A 20,227-nucleotide genomic window follows, 5' to 3' on the forward strand; every position below is an offset into this window, starting at 1 on the left:
TTGTGATGCTTCAGCAGTATCTACTCTGGCAGCATTACAAGGTTTATTTTTATTTCTTGGACAACATTTTAGCACTTGTTCATGGGACTTCTAAAGCATCTTATTTCTGGAAAGGGTCTCAAATTCATAAGCATCCCAAGCCACTGCATATGCTTTGCTAAATACATCACTATTAACCTAAAGAGTATTTAACAACAATTTTTTGCATCATGAGTAGTTTTACTATACAAAAATGCAAAGCTTTGCTGCATTAACATGCTCTCGCAAGGTTTCACCAAAGGGAGAAAAATTTACTTTTGCTTCTGATTATGCATCAGAGGATCGGATCTGAAGATGAAATACTCCTACTGCTCTGTATGCCTATTATCAGACAGAGGCGCATTATAAGCTTGCTACCATTGTATGGTTTATCTTTGCCTTTTCCTAGGAAGGCTTCCCATTCCTTGAAACCACACAGACAACAAAGTCTCTGTAGAGAATTAAGGAAGTCAGAAAGACAGAAAAATTCCTTAGGACAATCAAAAACAATAGATCTGGGGTATGCAAATACAGAAGCCATGGTTATATTTAGTGGTTCATCAGGAGGAGACAGATTGGCAAGGTCAAGGATAGCCATATTTGTAAAGTCTTACTCCTGTTTTCTTCAGTAGAAAACCATGTCCCAGGATGTTCCACCAAATATTTAGCACTTCAGCCATTAAAACAGCAAAATGAGAACTATTAATAGGCATCTGCTTTCTGCACAAATGACTGTGCTATGTAAACCCTGCAAGATGTGGCCAGCAACCAGGCAATACAGCTCACAAAGCAAAGCTAACCATTACACCACAGACTGTAAAAAGGTTCTGCCTAAATAACAGAAACCCTGAGAACTAAATTGAATTAAGCTGACAGGGAAGCAGAGTTATTCCTTTCAACACCCAAAATGCCACACAGACACAATGCTGAACATCTACCACCCGCAGAGCCTGCAAGTCGTAGCTCAAAGAGTGTTTTGACTTTCGGATGCATCCCAGACACGAGACTACAGCTGATAATATTAATCTATGACTTCTTTTGTGAAGCCCAAAACCATTATAAAACCAGTTCACAAGAGGCCTGATAAACTACATAATGAATGGCCCAAGAGTGGCACCACACATTACAAGCTGACATACAAGCAGAACTTGAAAAAGTTACCACTGAAACTTAACTGAAAAGTCAGAGTCATGCAGGCCAGGGAGGACCTCAGGTCTCTAGTTCATCTTCCTATTCAAAGCAACGCTGGTTCTGATGCCAATCCAGGTTGCCCAAGGCTTTGTTCACATGGGTCTTGAAAATCTTCAAGGACAGAGGCAGGGCACACAGGGCAACCTGCTCCACTGCTTGACTGGGAGAATCCATTGAAACCTTTCTTGTTTCAATTTACATCCATTGGTCTTCTCATCCCACCATGCACTGCTGTGAAGAGCCTGACTCCATCTTCTTGATCACCTCCTTGTAGGTATTGTAAGGCTGTTATTAGCACATCCCGTTTTCTCTAAGCTAGGCAATTGGAGTTTCTCTAACCTCAGTTCCCTCCACACTTCAGTACATCAACTTTTCAATTAATTTCATATCAACCACATACTTGAGGAGAGTGCAGCCCACTGCATTCTCCAGTAATTGCTAAAGATGTTAAACAGAACAGGTCCCAGGACAGCCTCTGGTGGTACTCCATTTATTACCACCTTGCAAGTAGATTACTATCCATTAATCACTACCCAAATCACACAACATTTGGGGTTGGAAGGCACATCTGTAGGCCAAATCCCATTATTCAAAGCAGAGATAGCTAAAGTGCAAGTTGCTTAGGGCCTTATGCAGCCAGGTTTGGATATCTCTGACAATGGAAATTCCAGTGTTCGATCACCCTTACGGTTAAAAAAGTTTTCTTATGTTTCAATGTTCTTGTATTTCAATTCATGCCCATTGCCTCTTTTCCTCTCCCTGTCTTTCACACCTGTACTGGTTTCAGCTGGGATAGAGGTAATTTTCTTCATAGCAGTTCACATAGTGCCGTTTTGGATTTGTGACTAAAACATTGTTGATAACACCCAGATGTTTTAGCTATCGCTGAAGGATGCTTACACAGCCTCAAGGCCTTCTCCATTTCTCACACTGCTCAACAGCAAGTAGGCTGGGGGTACACAAAAAACTAGAACACAGGCAGGACAGCTGACCACAACTGACCAAAGGGATATTCCATACCATACGGTGTGTGCTCTGCAATAAAAGCTGGTGGAAAGAAGAAGGGATGTACAGCATTTGTCTTGCCAAGTCACCATTATGCGTGACGGAGCCCTGCTTTCCTGGAGATGGCTAAATTTCTGCCTGCTGATGGAGAGCAGAGTTCCTTCTTTTGCTTTGCCTGCATACACAGCATTTGCTCTACTCTTTAAGCTGTCTTTATTTCAACCCATGAGTATTCTCACTTTTACCCTTTCAATATGCTTCCCCATCCCTCTGTGGAAGAGTTAGCAAGCAGCTGTGTGGGGCTGAGCTGCCTACTGGGGTTAACCCACAACAACATCCCTCTCCACATTCAACTCGAGGTGAGCTTTGGCTTTCCTAACCCCATTCCTGCACACACAGACCTTCTCTCTACCTTCATCCCAGGTCACTTCTCCCTGCTTTCACCTCCTGTCCTCTTTCTTTTTATGTTTGATTTTTGTCAGGAGCTCCTTATTCATCCATGAAGGCATCCTACCTCCTCTGCTTGTTTTTGTGCTTATCAGGATGGACCACTATTAGCTCAGAGGAAGTGATCTCTGAAAAGCAACCAGCTCACCTGGATCCCTCTGTTCTCCACAACTGTCTCCAATGGGATTCTTCCAAGCAGAGCCCTCAACAGGCCAAAGTCTTCCCTCTTCAAGTCCAGGGTTGCAATCCTCCTTTCTGCTTTTTCCCCCTGCTCCTCTCTGGATCCTCAAACTTACCATCTTATGGTTAGTGCAGCCAAGTCTGCCCTCAGCCTTCAGATCCACAAACAGTTCTTCCTTGTTTGCAAGTATGAGAAGCAGCAGCCAACACACACCAGAAACCTCCTAGATTGCTCAAACCCAGGGCACAAACAACTACTCTATCCCTCCAGTAGATATCAGGGTGGTCGAAAATCTTCCATGAGGGCCAAGTCCTGCCAACGAGAGCCTTATTCCAATGGTCTGAAGGCCTCATCAACTACTTCCTGGTTAGGTGGTTTGTAGAGACACCTACCACAACATCGTCCACATTGGTCTGCCCTCTACCCATAACCCATAAACTCTCAGGTGGTTCACTATGTGTCCCACAGCAGAGCTCCATGCATTTCAGCTGCTCTGCTACATAAAAAGCAACTCTCTCACCTTCCTAGCCAGTCTTTCCCAAACAACCTGTATCCATCTATCGCAGCGCTCCAATCACGTGAGCTATCCCATCATATCTTCAGGATCAAAACGAAATCAGAACTCTGCAACTGCATGTAGACATGTAACTCCTCTTATTTGCACCCCATACTGTATGCATGAGAGCACAGACATTTCAGAGAGGCAACCAGTCACGCTGATTTCCCAGAAAGAGTACAAGAGTTTTCTCTGTAATTATGAAGGCACTTCCTTGTTTATACAGATATGCTTGGGAAGGGCCCCCTTCAGTCCTGTTTTGTTGATTACAGGGTTTCCATAGTCTGCGTCACTCCACACATTTTGTTTGCAAATCTGATCCACCACTTCTTCACAAGACTGTTGGTTATTCTCTCCTTCCCCCATCATTACTATTTTAAAGCTCTCCTCAGCTGGTTGGTGAGGAGATGCCCTTGCTCCACTTAGTCAGGTGGGTCCCATCTTTTCCAAGCAATCCTCAAAAGAGGATCCCATGATCATTAAATTAGAATTCTTTTTCTGACAACACCTATGCAACCACAGGATCTGCCCAGACTTCCTCACACTCCTCTCTCTCACTGAAGGGATCAAGGAGAAAACCAGCCAGGCTCCCATGCCCCTGATCATCACCCTGGGGCCGTATAGTCACAACTGATACTTTCCAGATTACTCCTGGCAATATCATCGAAGTCTACACAACAGAGCAGCAGGGGATAGTAGTCTGAGGGCCAGACAAACCGTGGCAGTCTTTCCACAATGTTCCAGATCCAAGTCCCTGGCAAGCAACAAGCCTCCCTAGATGACAGGGCAGGTCAGCAGATGGGAGTCTCCATCCCCCACAACAGGGAATTTCCCTACTATTATCACTTGCCGCTTTCTCCTGGTGCTCCTGCATGGCTCAGATTTAGTCAGCTTTGGCGCTTCACTGGTTGGAGTACTCAGACCCTTACCACCTAAAAGAGCACTGAATCTGTTCTGTGATTGCAGACCTTGAGGCAAAGCAGGAACCTTCCTGCTGGTGTCAGAAGTTATAAACTCCAGGTTTCCAGACTCGCCATTCTGGGAAACTCCATTCCCACCCCAACAGACACAGACTCTGCCCACCCTTCATGCAGGAAAGCTGGGGCTTTAGGCTCTTGAAGCCTTCAGAACGTGGAGAAGATCTGGAAAGCCCAACTCTCTAAGCTCAATCATCCAACCAATTTTTAAATTCACCTAGTTGCCCTGCAGCATTCCACCACAACTACTGAGCCATTCCACATCACCTTTGGTGGAGTTTCTGGATCCATTCTATGGCAACTGCTACACAAACCACAGAATCTGTTGACTTCGAACTAACCATTCCAGTTAGAAAAAAATTTTTTTTTAAAAAAAAAGGTAAGTTTCTAAAATATTAACTAAAGTCCATAAAAATAGCATCAATACTATGCCACATATGCACCCTTTACCTTAGAGAAACCAGTAAAGTTTGTTCAGAAGTTGTATTTACATAATATCTCTCCAAAGACTACTGGATTCAGGCAGAGGCATGAAGGTACACACGCTACTTTAAGTCTCACAACAACGACAATTAAAAAAAAAAAAAAATTAAAATCTCCACAGAACACAACAGTACTCAGGCTCAAAAAAATGCAGAACTCAGACTATTTAGCAGGGTGTTTCCAATTTGGTTTAGCCCCAGGAAAGATCTTTTGAGAGTAAGGCCATGTGTCCTTCATTTTTAAGCAGCCTACTAGGATGCACTTGCTCTCAGGACTCACAGCTTATATACAGCTTTTTGTATGTGCCAAGTCATTTCTCCTCCCTATTTAAAAAGCTTTTAAATCCTATTCTCATTTTGCTGTGGATGCAATTACATACTGCTTTGCTCTGAGTTCTCCCTAAGCAATCAGGAGGTGGTAAGAGAGCTGTAAGGGGGAGATGGACATGGAGCAGAGATTCGGACTGGCTCCAACTACTGATTTTTCAAACACTCCTCAACATTCAGAATGCAGCAAGACATACTGAAGGAAGGCAAACAACTCTGCCACTCTCCAAGTCCCCTGTTTTAAAAGAGTTCTAGTACCTGTTGCTGTGTTTGCAGTTTTCTCCTAAGAAGGCTGTAAAACTGACCTTATTCTTCATAGGTTTGTGTTCTTATTAGCTATGTTCACTCTCTTAGGAAGAGAGACCAAAAGGCATGAGAGGGTTCTTGAACTGACTCTACAGCTGCTTGGGTCAGCTGGAGGTACTGGAGTTATCTTCCTGGAGTTTGTCTGCTTTGCACTAGTTCATATACAGACAGCTGCAGCTGTTCAACCACTTTGTTTTACTGGAAGTTTATTAAACAAACAAAAAACCCTTTACTGTGCAGGCTCTTCTCTGTCTATACAATTTTCCACTTATTAAAAAACATATAAATATTTTTAAAAGCTGTCTCCTCTCAGAGAATTTGATTACTGTTAACATAAGTGTGTGTAAGCTGTCAGAGACATGAGTCACCAAAAATGGACCACACAATCAAGATGTTTATAAGCTCTTCAAAGAAAACCAAGAGCACAGTTCAGAAAGAGGAACAAGAGCACACCTAACAAATGCGCAGATTGTGACAAACTGACGGGAAGGTACTTCTGAGATCACTCAAAATTCTCATTTATCACACTACTGAAGCTTGCAGAGCATATGACAGGCTAAAAGTGCTTCACAATTTATAGGTCCATGCAGTTGCAGTTTTTAAATCAAGCTCATTTTCTTTATCACAGTAAACCCCACCACTTTCTCAAACTGTGTTTTGAATAATTTGTTCTGCTAGTCAAACTTAAATGTTTTTTGTTTCTTTTGAGAAAAAAAATTGTCTTCATGGAAGCTAGATTGGTACTGGAGACAACACCGATCCAGATACACTAAGAATAAAGCAGATCTGAATTTTGCCCCACAGCTGCAAATACAATGTATCTAATTCCTGAAGCACTGTGCTAGATTTCTCCTCAGGAACTGGACTAAAACAGTGTCCCAGTTTGCACAATGATTTATGATGTGAGAAAACACTCCATGGACAGTGAGCTCAAACTAATTTTATTTGTTAACCAACGAAGGCTGGTCTTAGGCCCAGCTCTGCCAAGGTAAACAGCTTGTTACATTAACAGCCAAAACCCAAGACCCTTTTAAGCCAAAAGCAAAATAAAATGGCAAAATTGGAGCAGACAGATCTGGCTTCTCTTTTTGGTGTATTTTTCTTCAAAATAATTGTGCGCCATCATGCCTGAAAGTCAAACCTGCCCCAGCTTGCAAACTCTAGCTATTAGATTCCTTCTGTTGGAAAAAAAGGCATTTTTCACATTAGGAATGAAATCCAATATCAAAAGCGATTCAAGTTATTTTGATCTAAAAGGGGAATGTTCATTCCCATGCCAACACAATCAGCTATCCCTAGCCTTATATTACCATCAATCCAAATTGTAACATAAAAACTCATGAAACAGAATCAAAGCTAATTATTACCAACGCTGCTGGAGACTGGCACAGTACAATTCATTACTGTAATGTCAGGGACAAAGATTTTTTTTTTAATTTAATGCTTAGAGGTTTGGGTTTCAAATACAGAATTTTAAACAATGCTGTAAATCAGGAACTAAAATGTAACCTCTCAGCTATATTTAAAATAAGCATATATGGAAAAAAAATTATTAAAAGTTTAACTATTCCCACTTTTCATTACCCAAATTAGTCTTACATACACACATTAAATGATTTTGTAGATAATTATAAACATTTTTCCTATTGATTAGTTTGTTTCCTTGCCACATTTTAAATTACAAGAAAAATCTAATATCTTAAAACTGATGTAGTCAGAATAAGTATTTCTTTAACAACGCCACCAATATTCGAAGACAGAAGTGTCTCGGTTTACGGTACTTTCAATTATTGTTCAGTGTCTTTCCAAGCAAGAAATGAAACAAGAAAAGAAACAGAGATTTGCTACTGTGCAACAAAAACTACATTATTAAATCAGCTTCTGGTGACATCTGAAGTGTGTAGGCACAATGGGAATGTTATTAACGTCTTTGGCACTATTCCACCCAAATAACAGCATCCATATGGCAACACCACCTTCTGCAGAGCACGGTTTTACACACAAATCCAGGCCTTAAAACTAGTGTATGCAGTTAGACACAGCAGTCAGAGAGTGAAGAGCTTCTCTAGTGTAAGTCTTGCATTTTCACTTTTGTTAGTCACTCAGCTTCATGCGAATGATAAACACATATGTTGCACTGGCTTACCCAAAAAAACAGAACCGAAACTAGACAAACTACCTTCAAATATTCTACACTAAAGCTTTAAATTAAAGTTCAAATTACAGTTCCTCAGAAGAGAGTGCAACAGAGCCTTTCTCTTTTGCATGACGATAACCGTTCAGAAGTAGCAAATACTGACAGCGTGAACAAGCATCACACAACAACCTTGCTCTCAGGTCACACTGCCTAAGCCTCTACAGGAGGGTCTCACTGATGACAGTTGGCTTCATGTTCTCTACCACCTATAGTAGATGGATTTGTTATCAAAACCTATTAATCAAGAAGTCGGAATGTGTTGCCTTTCTGTTACACCACATTTCTCTTATAAAACAGTTACAAAGATTCATTTCGTAGCAAATACTTAACAGTTTATCAACGTTTTCAATTATAAGTACATTTTATAATGGGTTAACAATCTGGCCATCACATTCCATCTGCCTCAAAACTTGCTAAAAAAGGACTTACTTCAAATGCACTGTTCTGCTTGAGAGACATAGGTACAAACTGGTGAACGTACTATGCTTTGAGTGCTTATGGGCATACTAAATAAAAATTTTTAAAAAAAAACAATCTATATTTTTGCTATACAACAGGTTGCAAGAAAACTCTTAGTAAAACATTAGAAGGTACTAGGAGGGGAAAAAATCAGTACCTTTTATTAGACCAAATGACAAAGTGCAACTTACATTCTGAACTCAAAACAAACAAACATACATTACATTCAATAGTGCTAGTTTCCTAAGCTAGATCTGGAGGGCCAGAAGGCCTGAAAACCAAACATGACCCACAAGGCCATTGTCTTCTGGACTCTAGGAACACTGAGTAGCTGGCAGGCCAATCACATGTGGGATGCTGTGGTACAAATGTGTTTGAGGGAGGAGGAGGAAGACAGATTCATATACGGTCTGGCGGAATTTATTACAGATGGCGCAGATCTGATGAAAGGGGAATGCAGTGGTGTAACCACTGAATGCCCATATGGGGTTCCAAAAGCCCTTTCTATCCAAAACCATCGCAGCTATTGCAGGCATTAGCTATAACATCTCTATGATGATTATAACTAAATGGTTGTTAGCATCTGGGAAGAAGAGTTCAGATGGGGCTCTTCTACCAGAGAACAAAATAATCTGTAGTTTGTAAAGAGTCAACTTCCTCAGTGTCATCACACTTTACAGCTTTAGATGAAGGAGACACTGAACAGCCCTTTGGGACATTATTCTACCAAAATGGAAATGCCCTTTGCCACACGCTACCTCTGAAAAGCACACCAAAACCAATTATATGATAATAATATACCACTAACTTTACAATTTAAATGTAGATTGCAACTGATATTTTTAAGAAAGCTTGGGCTCTCAGTTTTGTAGCACATCTGTGGCAGAAAAAAATAACTTAAACATTTTGTATCTGCTTGATTGCAAGCAATTATCAAAGAACCATAACTTTATGGAAAAATTAATTCCAATTTTGTTCATTTTTTAATACTTTTTCTTTTGCAACACTTGGTATCAGAAATAATACTCTCTGCTAGAAGTATCTGCAAGGATTCAGCTTCATGAAAGGGGGAGGATAAGGGGGAGGAAAAGACAATACCAGAAGGAAAACATGTACTACTCAATCTTCAAGAGGTTGAATCCATGTTGCAAGATAAAAAGCAACTCCTCTGCTAAGACAACAGCTTTCAGTTTACATTATATTTTCTTGTTTCCCCTTTGAAAACAACGGGGGGGAACTAAAGGTCATAGTCCTGGAATAGTATCTTCACTGAATCACACCATCCAAGAGCAGAGCAGTCACAGAAAGGGCCACCTAAGTCATGCTGTACACGGATCTTTTTATGCTATAGTCCCAGTCTGCTCCCACAGGCCAGAAATGCTCTTCACCAAGTCTGCACATTCACTGGAAACGTAGTAGGTAGCCATGGAGCACTTAGGACAGACGAGAAGCATTTGAGAGGAAGCCCCTTTGTGTGCAATTCCCACGTACACACACACACAGGCACAGAAGCAAAGGCGCTGTGCAGAGGACCCCAACCAAAACCTAATTTGGAGTAAAGAGTGAGCACTTGGCCTAAGGCTGTCCTGACGTGACTCTTCTCTGGGCAGCAGCAGAGCTGAAGCCACTCCAGCTGACATAACACCTGAGCTGTCCTCCAGAAAAAGAGGAAACTAGTTTTCTCTTTTCCAAAGAGGGAACAGCATGCTTGGTTCCAGCTCTTAAAAAAACCACAAACACCAAGTTATTCTAGTAGAATTTACTCAGCAGGACAAGAAATACTTTATATTCCAGCTAAGACCTTTGCTATGATCACAATCAAAAAAATCTCGCATTTCCAGTTAGGTAAATAAAGAACAACAATAAGTCAGTGCATTCATATTTCTGTATATAGATAAGGTGTTCCAATATAAAACTTGAATCTCATAGCAATTTTGTGGTAAACGACTTCAGGCAGGTACTTCTAATAAATATTATTAATTTGTTCAGCTGTTCTTAAGGCCTACCACCGTAGTTGCCTCTCACTGAATCTATTATATCACACTCACACCTCTGATACAAACTTTTTAAACGATATGCCAAAGCACATCTGATCATCAGAGATTTTAATGGACACACAACTACAGAGTAAGCAAGAAAATATAAGATTGTTGTGGTAGTTCTAAATGGCATCTGTATTCTCAAAGGCTCCCTTATATACCACTGTGGATCCAACAATATGTCAGATTTTATGGGCCAAGTCTCCTTAACCCTTTTGAAAGAGCGTGATTGCATAGATGATCTTTGGCATTCAGGTGGCAGGCAGTTTGGGAGGCACTTTTATTCCACTAATTAATTCATCTTTTCCTGCAGGGCAAAGTGGTCCTTCTGCCTTCGACAACAAACTGCTAGAATCGGACTGTTGCTACTGAAAGAGATTAATTTTACTGTAATTCACTGGTTCTATCAACCAGAGTACCTCTCAGCTAGAGCAGATGATCCCAGTACATAGTGTTCACAAACAAGCTTGCTTTTGATTCGCATTGTCATCAAGTTTGTAGATGATGCACAGTGCATTAACCTGTAACTGAAGCAATATGGTGCCTCACACAGGCAAAACTGTCTTGAGAGTTAGTTCACTTGTTTTAACATTGTTCTTCCCCTCAGATACTAATGCCCAGAAGAAGCCATCCAGAAGAAATAGAAGACATCGGATTTGGAGGGAGACATTTAATATCGTAATATCAACATGAGCTCCTGCTTCCTCCAACATCCATAAAAATAATTCAAAGTTCTGAACGGTATAAAGGATTATAGCCATTGCTGGGATAAACAGGAAAGGAGAAGAGGATTGTAAGTCAAGCTATGCAAACAAAGACAAATAATTCCCATTTGACAAACTATCTATTCATAAAAACTTGTTAGTAATGCTACTCTTGTGGTTTCTAAATCATATTCTCAGACAACTGAGAAGCTAGGAAGGATATTAGTTATTTCTTCAGAACAAAAAGGAGAAAGATTACTTACAGCTAAAACTATATACAAAATTACTATTTGGTTAAACTCATGAGAGTTGCTACCAAATGGGTATATCAACATAAAGAGGAAGCAGGATAGAAAAGCTGATACCATGAAAATTACTGCTGTTTAAGATTACTCAGAAGTACTAGTCCAGTGTAACTGCCACGTGATTCTAGTTCCAAAGTTGCCTTGATAGTATTTGTAGATGCTGATAGATACGCACCGAGGTGGAAGGTCAAATAAACAAAAAATGTGGAAAGCAAGGTAACAGTTAACCTTTTCAGTGGCATAATGTAGCATTATTTAACTCCCAGGAACATGAGAAGAGGGTTTGGTCAACAATTTATTCGCAGTCTTCACATTGTGTACTGCATAGCATTTAATTGTTAAAGCTTCAGAGCTTCCAGAACAGTAATGTTCACCTAGTCTCACTGAAATCAGACTAGATGCACGAGTGTAATTATGAATATGATCTCAGACAAGCTTGGCAGATTTCACTATAGATGCCTAAGCTGTTACTATCACCACCCGTCTTTGCCAAAAGTAGCAACCCTTTCACACAGGAGGAGGATGGGGAGAATATGACGTACTCCTCTTCATCTTAGCCACATTTACTTCAAGTACTGATAAAGATGGGTTTACATTAAGCAACTAGACTGCAAAGTGGTACACAGATACATCATGTTGTGGTGTTCCTCCTGTTGGAAGTGGCAGTTCCTGCAAGAAGAGATTGCTGGCAGCAACAGCTTGATACAGTCAAAATCCTTGGACGGTGTTTACAGACCTTTGCTATGCAATGCCAGCTGCAGACAAACACGGTGTCTTAACATAATTTCAAAGCTACGTCATTCTCTCTCAGTTTCATGGAATTCTATTATTTTTAAGACAGCAGTTCCAAAATATTTACCCCATCTGCAGCTCTTCGTGATTTGACCTGTCAAATGTTACCATTAGAAACCAGTGCGATGTTTTTACTGATGCATTATAAAATGTCACTAAGAGATGTACTGTACAACAGTAAGAACCTGGACTTGATATAGAAAGTAAATAATCAGACTCCTTTTTTTTTTTCTTCTAACCCTCTTTTACATAAATCCAAGCATTTCAACCTTCAAAGCTTCACAGTCAGAGGAAGATCAGGCCCAGTATGGAACTCCTCAGCAGTTTCATAATTTATAATCCAAATGAAAGGACACTCGCTACTGTGCTTCCACATACAACAGATTGTAAGGCTTTATAGGACCTGTAAAAGCTATGTGTGTGCTGGTGCTCATAGCTCTAAGTACAACAGCTCAGACCACAGCTAATTTGCATTTCACCACTATGGTCCAATAGAAGACTTACATGCCAGCATTAAACCCTCTCCATTAACATCTAGGTCATACTGAACAACAGCCAAAAACCACCTAAGGTGCTAAAAAAACCTCCTAACTTGCTCAATCATGTGAGCAACAGCAGAAGGTAGGATAGGAGCGTTTGAAGGAAGGAGTTATTTTATTAAAATAACACCTTTACCACCCACCAATATAATATTTTTTCTTGATTAATAATGAAGTCTCATAACTCTGCTGCTCGCAATTCTTAGCAACTTGTCTTTTCACTTCAGGTTTTTTTATTCTCCTTCGAACTATGCTAAGAGCAATAGTGCTGAAAAAAAAATATGCCATTTTAGAAACAGAAACTACTGCATATAAAGATTTGCAAGTTCCAGAAAACCCTTGGGCAAATAAACTTAACTATCATATCAAATAACATGTATTGACTCTGTGCATTAAAAAGCTTTCAAATTTCAATTCTAGAATTCAGGATGCAATTCTGGAGAAATAAATTTTAGATTATATCTTTAATGCCTCTTTTTTCTCAGCTCAAATCAGTTCCTGCAGGTAAATCAGTTTCTGCAGGTAAATCAGTTTCTGCATTCTTCTGGATGTCACAATAAATGGAATTCACAAACTAACATACTTTCTGTTGCTCTTATGAATAAAAATGTTCCCATATCACAGCCATTAGCTCCTCTGTTCTTTCATGGTGATTTTCAAAATCCCATGTGTCAGTTAGGCCTGGGCAAGGAGGCACTTCCATTAACATCTTTTATTTTCATTTTCTCTTAGAGAAATCCTCTGGATTTTGAACAAGGCAAAGCCTTTCACAAAGCAGAGGTTATGCTGCAAGTAGAAGACACAGCTCTTCTAGAAGGTATCTCTGGTAGCAGGTTAAATAACTCAAGAAGTCTCCTCCACCTGAACACTCACTTCCAAGAGACCTTCTTTAATGCTTGCAACTAGAATAAATCTCCAAACAAAGAGATACTACACAGAGCTCCTTCTCAGAAGAATAATCCTGAAAGCAAAGACGGATGCAAGCCAAACAAGTACATCTGAAAGCTTGTCACAAACTTTCATTGCAAGTAAGAACAGCTTGTGACCTGATGACCACATTGCTCCAATAAGGAATTTGAGCAACTGTGTGCTGGGTGAATGACAATGCTCAGCAGAGCTGCATATGGAATGAAAGCACAAACAATAGACAGCATTTAGAGAGCCTATTGCCACATTGAGGCTGCAGGGAGAAGGGGGAGGAAGCAGCAGGATGGAGCTCTGTGGAACCCAAGTAAACATAAACAGAGGCAATGAACCCTATTGTTTTATAAGCAATTATTGTTCTGAAATCCTCCTCCTCCCATCTACCCCTAGTTACCAACACTGGTACTGTCTGGAACAGAACAAAGCATGCAGACAAGGAAGAAACAACAAGGCAGATTCTACTCAAGATGAGTAGAACCACCTTGAATACTGGTACAGAATCTTTCTGTGGCATCCAGGAGGCAGTGTTCAGGCTAAAACCATGCAACCAAGAGAACTAGAAAGGACAGAGATAATGCTGTCACTGAATGTTATCTACCTTGACCACTTCTTCCAAGGCCAAGCAGAAAGATCTACTTCTCCCTCATCTAAGAACAAGGTTCCTGGGCTCCATCCATTTGAAAAAATCTTCTAATGACCTTCCCTGGTTTCCAATGATCCAAGCTCTTGGAGCCAAGGAAGTCGGAAGCCAAAACTAATCCTACATTCCAGAGGGTCTGGAGATGCAAAGAGCATTTCTTGCATTTAAAATCTCTGCCTTGAACAGCTACATTTACATCATCTCCTTGGTTTTGGTTCTTGAGAGAGACACCAACAGACTTCAACAGACAGGAACTGAAATACTACTTAAAATAGCAACATCCTGCTTCTAAGTTCTCCAAACTAAAAAAACACTGGAACTTCAGCATTTAGTTTTGCCGACTTCCACAACCCGTTTTTCTCCGCACACAAAAGGCACCAGTCTTCCATCAGAAAATATCAAAAAGGTGGCTGGGAAAACACAATGAGCAACACACCTCAGCATTTACCTTCCAAGGTACCAATTCCAACTCTGAAAAACTCAGTGGACTAAAGCAATAGTCTCTGAAAGACAGCCAGACCCTCCCCTCCCTGACACAGTACTTATAGGAAACCAGCTGAAGGTTTGTTGTTTCCCTAATTCTGAAGCAAAATTCGTAAAGAACTACCCACAGTTTTGCTGTATTCCACACCAGATTGTCTTCAGGATTCTGTAGATGTTTGCATCTTAATATAGGGAGTTTTGAGGCTGTGTAAGTGAAGTATATAGAAAACTTTCCTAAAAAGAGAAGTAGTGCACTTGAAAGACAGATGAATCTGGAGGAAGTGTATATGAAAAGACGACATGATACACAAACCCCACCACTAACCCAAATTAACAACAAAACACAATTTACAAGGGGAAAGAGGCACTTCTATAAGCAACAGGAAGAAGAGCAACTGCTTTCTGACAGAATGCAGTGAAGGAACAAGAAACACACAAGAATAAACAAGACTGTTTTCTGCACGAATGTGAACAAACTATCAAATATATTGTGGAGGAATACGTATTAATAGATCTCTTACAACTCCAGAACCACTGCAGACAACTTTGAATTGTCAGACCATAGCTCATCATGAACTAGATGGCATCTTATCTCAATCTGCTATGAACCACAGCCAGATAATTGACATGTCAGCTTGTCAAAAATACTATTTATAGGTGCATCCCACAGAAAAATTGTAGCCTCTAAAATAAGTAGCATGCTTAATGCAAATCGAAGTGAGCAATTCTGAAAGGGGGTATGAGGTGACAGAACAAAGACCATTCAAGTTGACCTCAATGGTCAAGGTAAAACTGAGGAATGTATTTCAACTGTTTTTAAATGCAGCTAAATAAAGGTATTTGATGAAATGATAAGCAGATACAAAGGACTTTAATATGAAAAGTTTCAAAGAATATAACGATCTTTCCCATTTTAGAAGAGATAATTGGACAGAGGAGGAAATATAGCAGCTGTCCAGAGGAACATTAAAAACAATTGTAACCAATGTTGACAGCAACAGTAGCAATAAGATTTCTCTCCCACTTGAAAGGCTGTTGCTTGCAACAGAAAGAGTCCATCTTACTTGTACAAATGAGTTGGCTGTTCAAAGGTGTATTTCTTTTCATCACACAGGACACCCAGTTCAAGCCTTCAGCTGCACTCAATCAAGCAAGGAAGAAGTCATAGAAGGTGCTTCTTGGTGTTGTATTAAAACCTTCCATCAGTAATACAAGTTAACTAAACTAGATCAACTATGCTCAGAAATCCCTCTATTAAATACAGGCTACCTCTACGAAGTTGGAGCAGTTTTATACAGATAGCTAAACCTGGCTCACTATGACTAAAAAGACTCATTGACTGCTACAAAAAGAAAGAAGCAACTGAGAGCCTGGTCAAATGTATAAGCTAATCAGTTAAAATCCAACAAAATCCACCAAAAAATTTAGATCTGCATCACCTGAAAAAGTAACTGTGTTGTAAAAGTTACTAACAAAAATAGCTACAAAGAACACATTTCCAATATTAAGAATATAGCAATTAACAATGAAATAAAGATAAAAAATAATCCAGTATCAGACTGAGATTAATGACTGAACTACTTAAATGATCAGCTCAATGCAGCAAATGGCTTAGAATCTTAAAATTAATGTTACCCATTTCATTAAACAAAAACACAACAAAAGCAAAGAAGTGTATCAAAATCATTCAAATCCACTAGTTGGAGCTGGTTTAAACCATTTGACTTCAATATCAAGATATTTAAGTCTGAACGAACTCCAGATTTCAAGACTGCATAGTGATTAACCTTTTCTTTCCCACAAGCAATCTAAAAATACAGGTATTAAAAAAAGAAAAAAAAGTTTGAAAGCTATCAAGCCAGTAGTCTCAATGACTATTGGCAGTTTGCTGCATCCTTGAACAAAAATTTCAACAGAAGAATAAAGAGTGGCTCATGACATTAAGGAAAAAATCGTTAATATCACAAGGGTTCACAAATTTGCAGACATCTTTTGTACTCTTCTGGAACTGGAATTCAAATTTCCATTACATAAGCAAGTGAAGTTCTACACATTGCTTACTACCAGGCCAGCCTTCACATGGTGCAATTTTCTTTTCCTAGTTAGCAGGACCATACCCTGCCTGGAAGTACTGATGCTAACTCTCAGCTGGTTCAGAAATATCCATTGTCACAAACTGCTTGATCATGCACTCAAGGCAAGGCTTCCAAACTTAACCTTGACTAGAGGCCATTCCTCTCTGCATCCATTTCTCCTTCCTTTCCCTTTGCCCCATTATTGAAAAGCTGATGGGAACAAAGTTAGGTTCTTCTAGGGTTTGGGGTTTTTTGTAGGAGTTGTTTGAGGAGTTCTGGCTGGTTTGTGTGTGTTGTTTTGGTTTTTTTTTTTTTTGGGGGGGGGTGTTGCTTGTTTGTTTGTTTTAAACAGATAGTTTAAGCAGAAAGCTTGATATTCGTATTCAACAAACACTGCAGTTCTGCAGTCTTGCTGAAATACAGTACCCAGACTACTTCACAGGAAATTAAGATGGTATTTTCTAGAGTGAAAGACCTTGATGTGATATTTTTCCATAAAGCTGGTGATGACAATAAGGACACATTCATAAGAAATGGCTGATGAAAAAGAAAAGTATCAAGGTAAGCAATCTTTGTCCATAAAACATTTGAATATTGTTTATAAATAAACTTCACCACTCTTCCAAAGTTAAAACACTTTTTAATAAGCACTTGAAATTTGACAGCAAAAAGTTTTTTAAACCTTGTCATAATGAAACCTGAAAATACAGGTGTCTTTTTCTGGATGCACTTTAGAATTTCTGGTGTGCCCTTTTACAATGGAAAGTAGACAGAAGAGCATTAACAGCTCAATATGAGCTCGGTGAGACCTCACAGAAAGAACAGCAGGAATGAGAAAAACACTGAAAAACACTGAGGTCTTGCTGCTTGCCAGCTTTATATCTGCCACAAGGATAGCAAATTTTCAATGCTGCACAAGCCTATCACAGAAAATAAAATCCATTCTGCCAGGTTACCAGAGTATTAAAAATGTTTCTTGCCAGTGGTAAAGATGAAGCAGCAACCACAGATAGAGGACATATTCAATTTAAACCTGAGATGAGAATTCTCAAAGAATGGTTTTACATTTGGCTCAAAAATGAAAAGTTCTGTTTGTGTACATTTATGCTCTACTACTTCTGCTATGTTTAACTAAAATCTTTATACATCTAGCTATGTGGGAAGACAGTGCTACATACAAAGAGAGTCAGGTTGACAGTGGTAGTCAATATAGCATGGGATAGCACCAGCAGTTGCACTGACCTTCAAGAACTTCTTCCCACAAAACCAAACCAAAACAAACAGGAAAACACTCTGAAGTAACTTGTGTGTGTGTTTGTTTTGAGACCTCATTATCAATAACAAGCACCAACATGTTGCTTTGTAAATGAATAAGCAAGATCCTGGAAACTGCAAATGCAAAACAGAACATGTCATGGGGATTTCTGTTTTGCTGAGTTTTTGTGATAGTTTTGGATGATGAGGGGTTTTGTGATAGTTTTGGATGCTGAGGGGTTTTGTGATAGTTTTGGAGGGTTTTCTTTAAAGGTAGGTCACATAAATTCACTTATTACAAATCACTTGTGGGACACAAAGCGCTTAATTTTTAAATATGAGCAGTGTGACCATTGAAAGATGATTAAATATTGATAGATCATTGAATGCTTTGGGTCAGAAGAGACTTCTAAAGGTCATCTACTCCAACCCCACTGCTGTGGGATCAAGTTGGGCCTCGACTTGCAACACATGCAACAAATCTATATTGACATTTTTTGAAAAAGCATTAGTTCCCCGGGGAGCCGTGCACCAGTGATGACTTTGGTCTTTAAATAAATGAGCAGATTTACACTGTTTTTGTCATGAGCTGGTTTCAATCATCTGAAGTGTTTTAGCTGCACAGTACAAAAGAGTGAGAAGGAGAAAAGCAGAGGAACTTTCTCCTCCTCTACAATACTTCTAAAGAAATTGAAAGGTAGAGTTCAAAAGGCATCTCTTTACACTGACCCTTATAGATAATTTAGAGGTTAGGGATATTTTCCTCATATAACTGCTCAGCTTTCTATACCACATTATCCTTGTTGCTAAAGAGAATTGTTTCAGCACAGACATAATTTCTGATCCACAACTCTAGACAACTCTTCATCCTAAAACAGAAGCATGAATTCTCAGCGACACCCCCCACTGGAATACAAATCGCTTGAAGAATGAGAACAAATACATCCTTTCCACCTCTCAGCATCCAGGATGCTCCTCTCTCTCTAAGCTAAAGTTATATTTATGTTAGGAACAAAGCATAGCTGAGACATTGCAACAGTCATCTCACCATACAGTTTTTAAGTGGACATTACCACTGCATTCTCAAGAGTTGGTTTCTACTGATGCTTCTCAATCATCAACAATAAAGAGGAAAAAAAGTCAACTCCATTTGCTAATACAATCCATGACAACTGAACTGCAGTACTGCATATTCTCTCACACATAGAGACTTAAAGCTTTTATTATGTTTCCTCTCTGTGTGAAGTAAAATGTCAGCAATTACTTTTACATTAACTGAATTAGTGAATCTTGATACTCGCCTCCTCTCTTGTTCCCCTCCCCAAATACAATTTTTCATCATTCCATGGCATGCAGAACGTAGATATGCCCTACAGCTACTTCCTGTTCTTGCATCCCAGGAAAACAAACATCCACTCCCTGGTCTCAGGTTTTGTATTCTGTGATTTTAGAAAAACACAGATAGGAACCATACAAAATCCATCATCGTTTTTTATGAGCTTGCTCTATATCAGCAGTATCAGAGCAAAACAATAGATACCATCTCTGTGGCTGTTTTCTCTCCTTTGATCCCATCAGGGCTAACCTGCTTTCAGCACTTCAATGACCTCTAACATTTCAGCCCTGAAATTTCAGCTGCTCATTTCACATTACCAAGCTCTCTTTTTTCTCCTCCTAACACATGCATCTCTTCCTCTTCCAGCAGGGAAGGAGTCAACGCATTATCTACAAGGTCAATGCTGATCTGCTACATTAATTCTGACGCACTGCTGGTAGAATGATTACCAGCAGTATTCTCCACAAAAAAACCCCAAAAAAACAAAAAAACCCAACCAAACAACAAACAAACAAAAAACCAAAACCAAAACAAAACCACCGCCACACCACAAACCACCAACCTCTAACATCTAATGAATAGTAATTACGAAAGAAGTAACCTGAATAACATTACAGATACATTGTATATATTGCATCAGTAACAGTTTAACCAGAGATACCTATGCATTCAGCATTAAAATCAAACTGCTTCTAAATAAAGTGTTTTAATTATTACATATACTTCATTAAATCCCAGCAGAAAAAAAAAAAAAAAACTGTTCTAGCAGCTCGACCATAATTTTCTACATATGAATATTTGATTAGCACAAAAAAGAGCAAGAATTCTGTTGTTTTAAGAAACCACCTATTTAAAAATATTATCATCTTTATCACAATTTCTGATCTAAAAGCAACAGTTAATATAAAAAAAAATTTTAAAAAACAACTATAATGGAGACACTGAGAAAAGAAGAGCTACTTGAAAGGGGCAAGTAGAAGAGATACCAAC

At 39.4% G+C, this 20,227-nt stretch overlaps 1 protein-coding gene across 2 annotated transcripts in view; it reads right to left on the reverse strand.

Annotated features, from left to right (window-relative positions):
• The window catches only part of SH3KBP1 (SH3 domain containing kinase binding protein 1), a 236,335-nt gene that overhangs the window by 206,948 nt on the left and 9,160 nt on the right, over positions 1 to 20,227 (reverse strand). The gene's annotated exons all lie outside the window — the stretch shown is intronic.

Source organism: Caloenas nicobarica, chromosome 1 (assembly GCF_036013445.1).
Source record: "Caloenas nicobarica isolate bCalNic1 chromosome 1, bCalNic1.hap1, whole genome shotgun sequence".
NCBI classification, from domain to species: domain Eukaryota; kingdom Metazoa; phylum Chordata; class Aves; order Columbiformes; family Columbidae; genus Caloenas; species Caloenas nicobarica.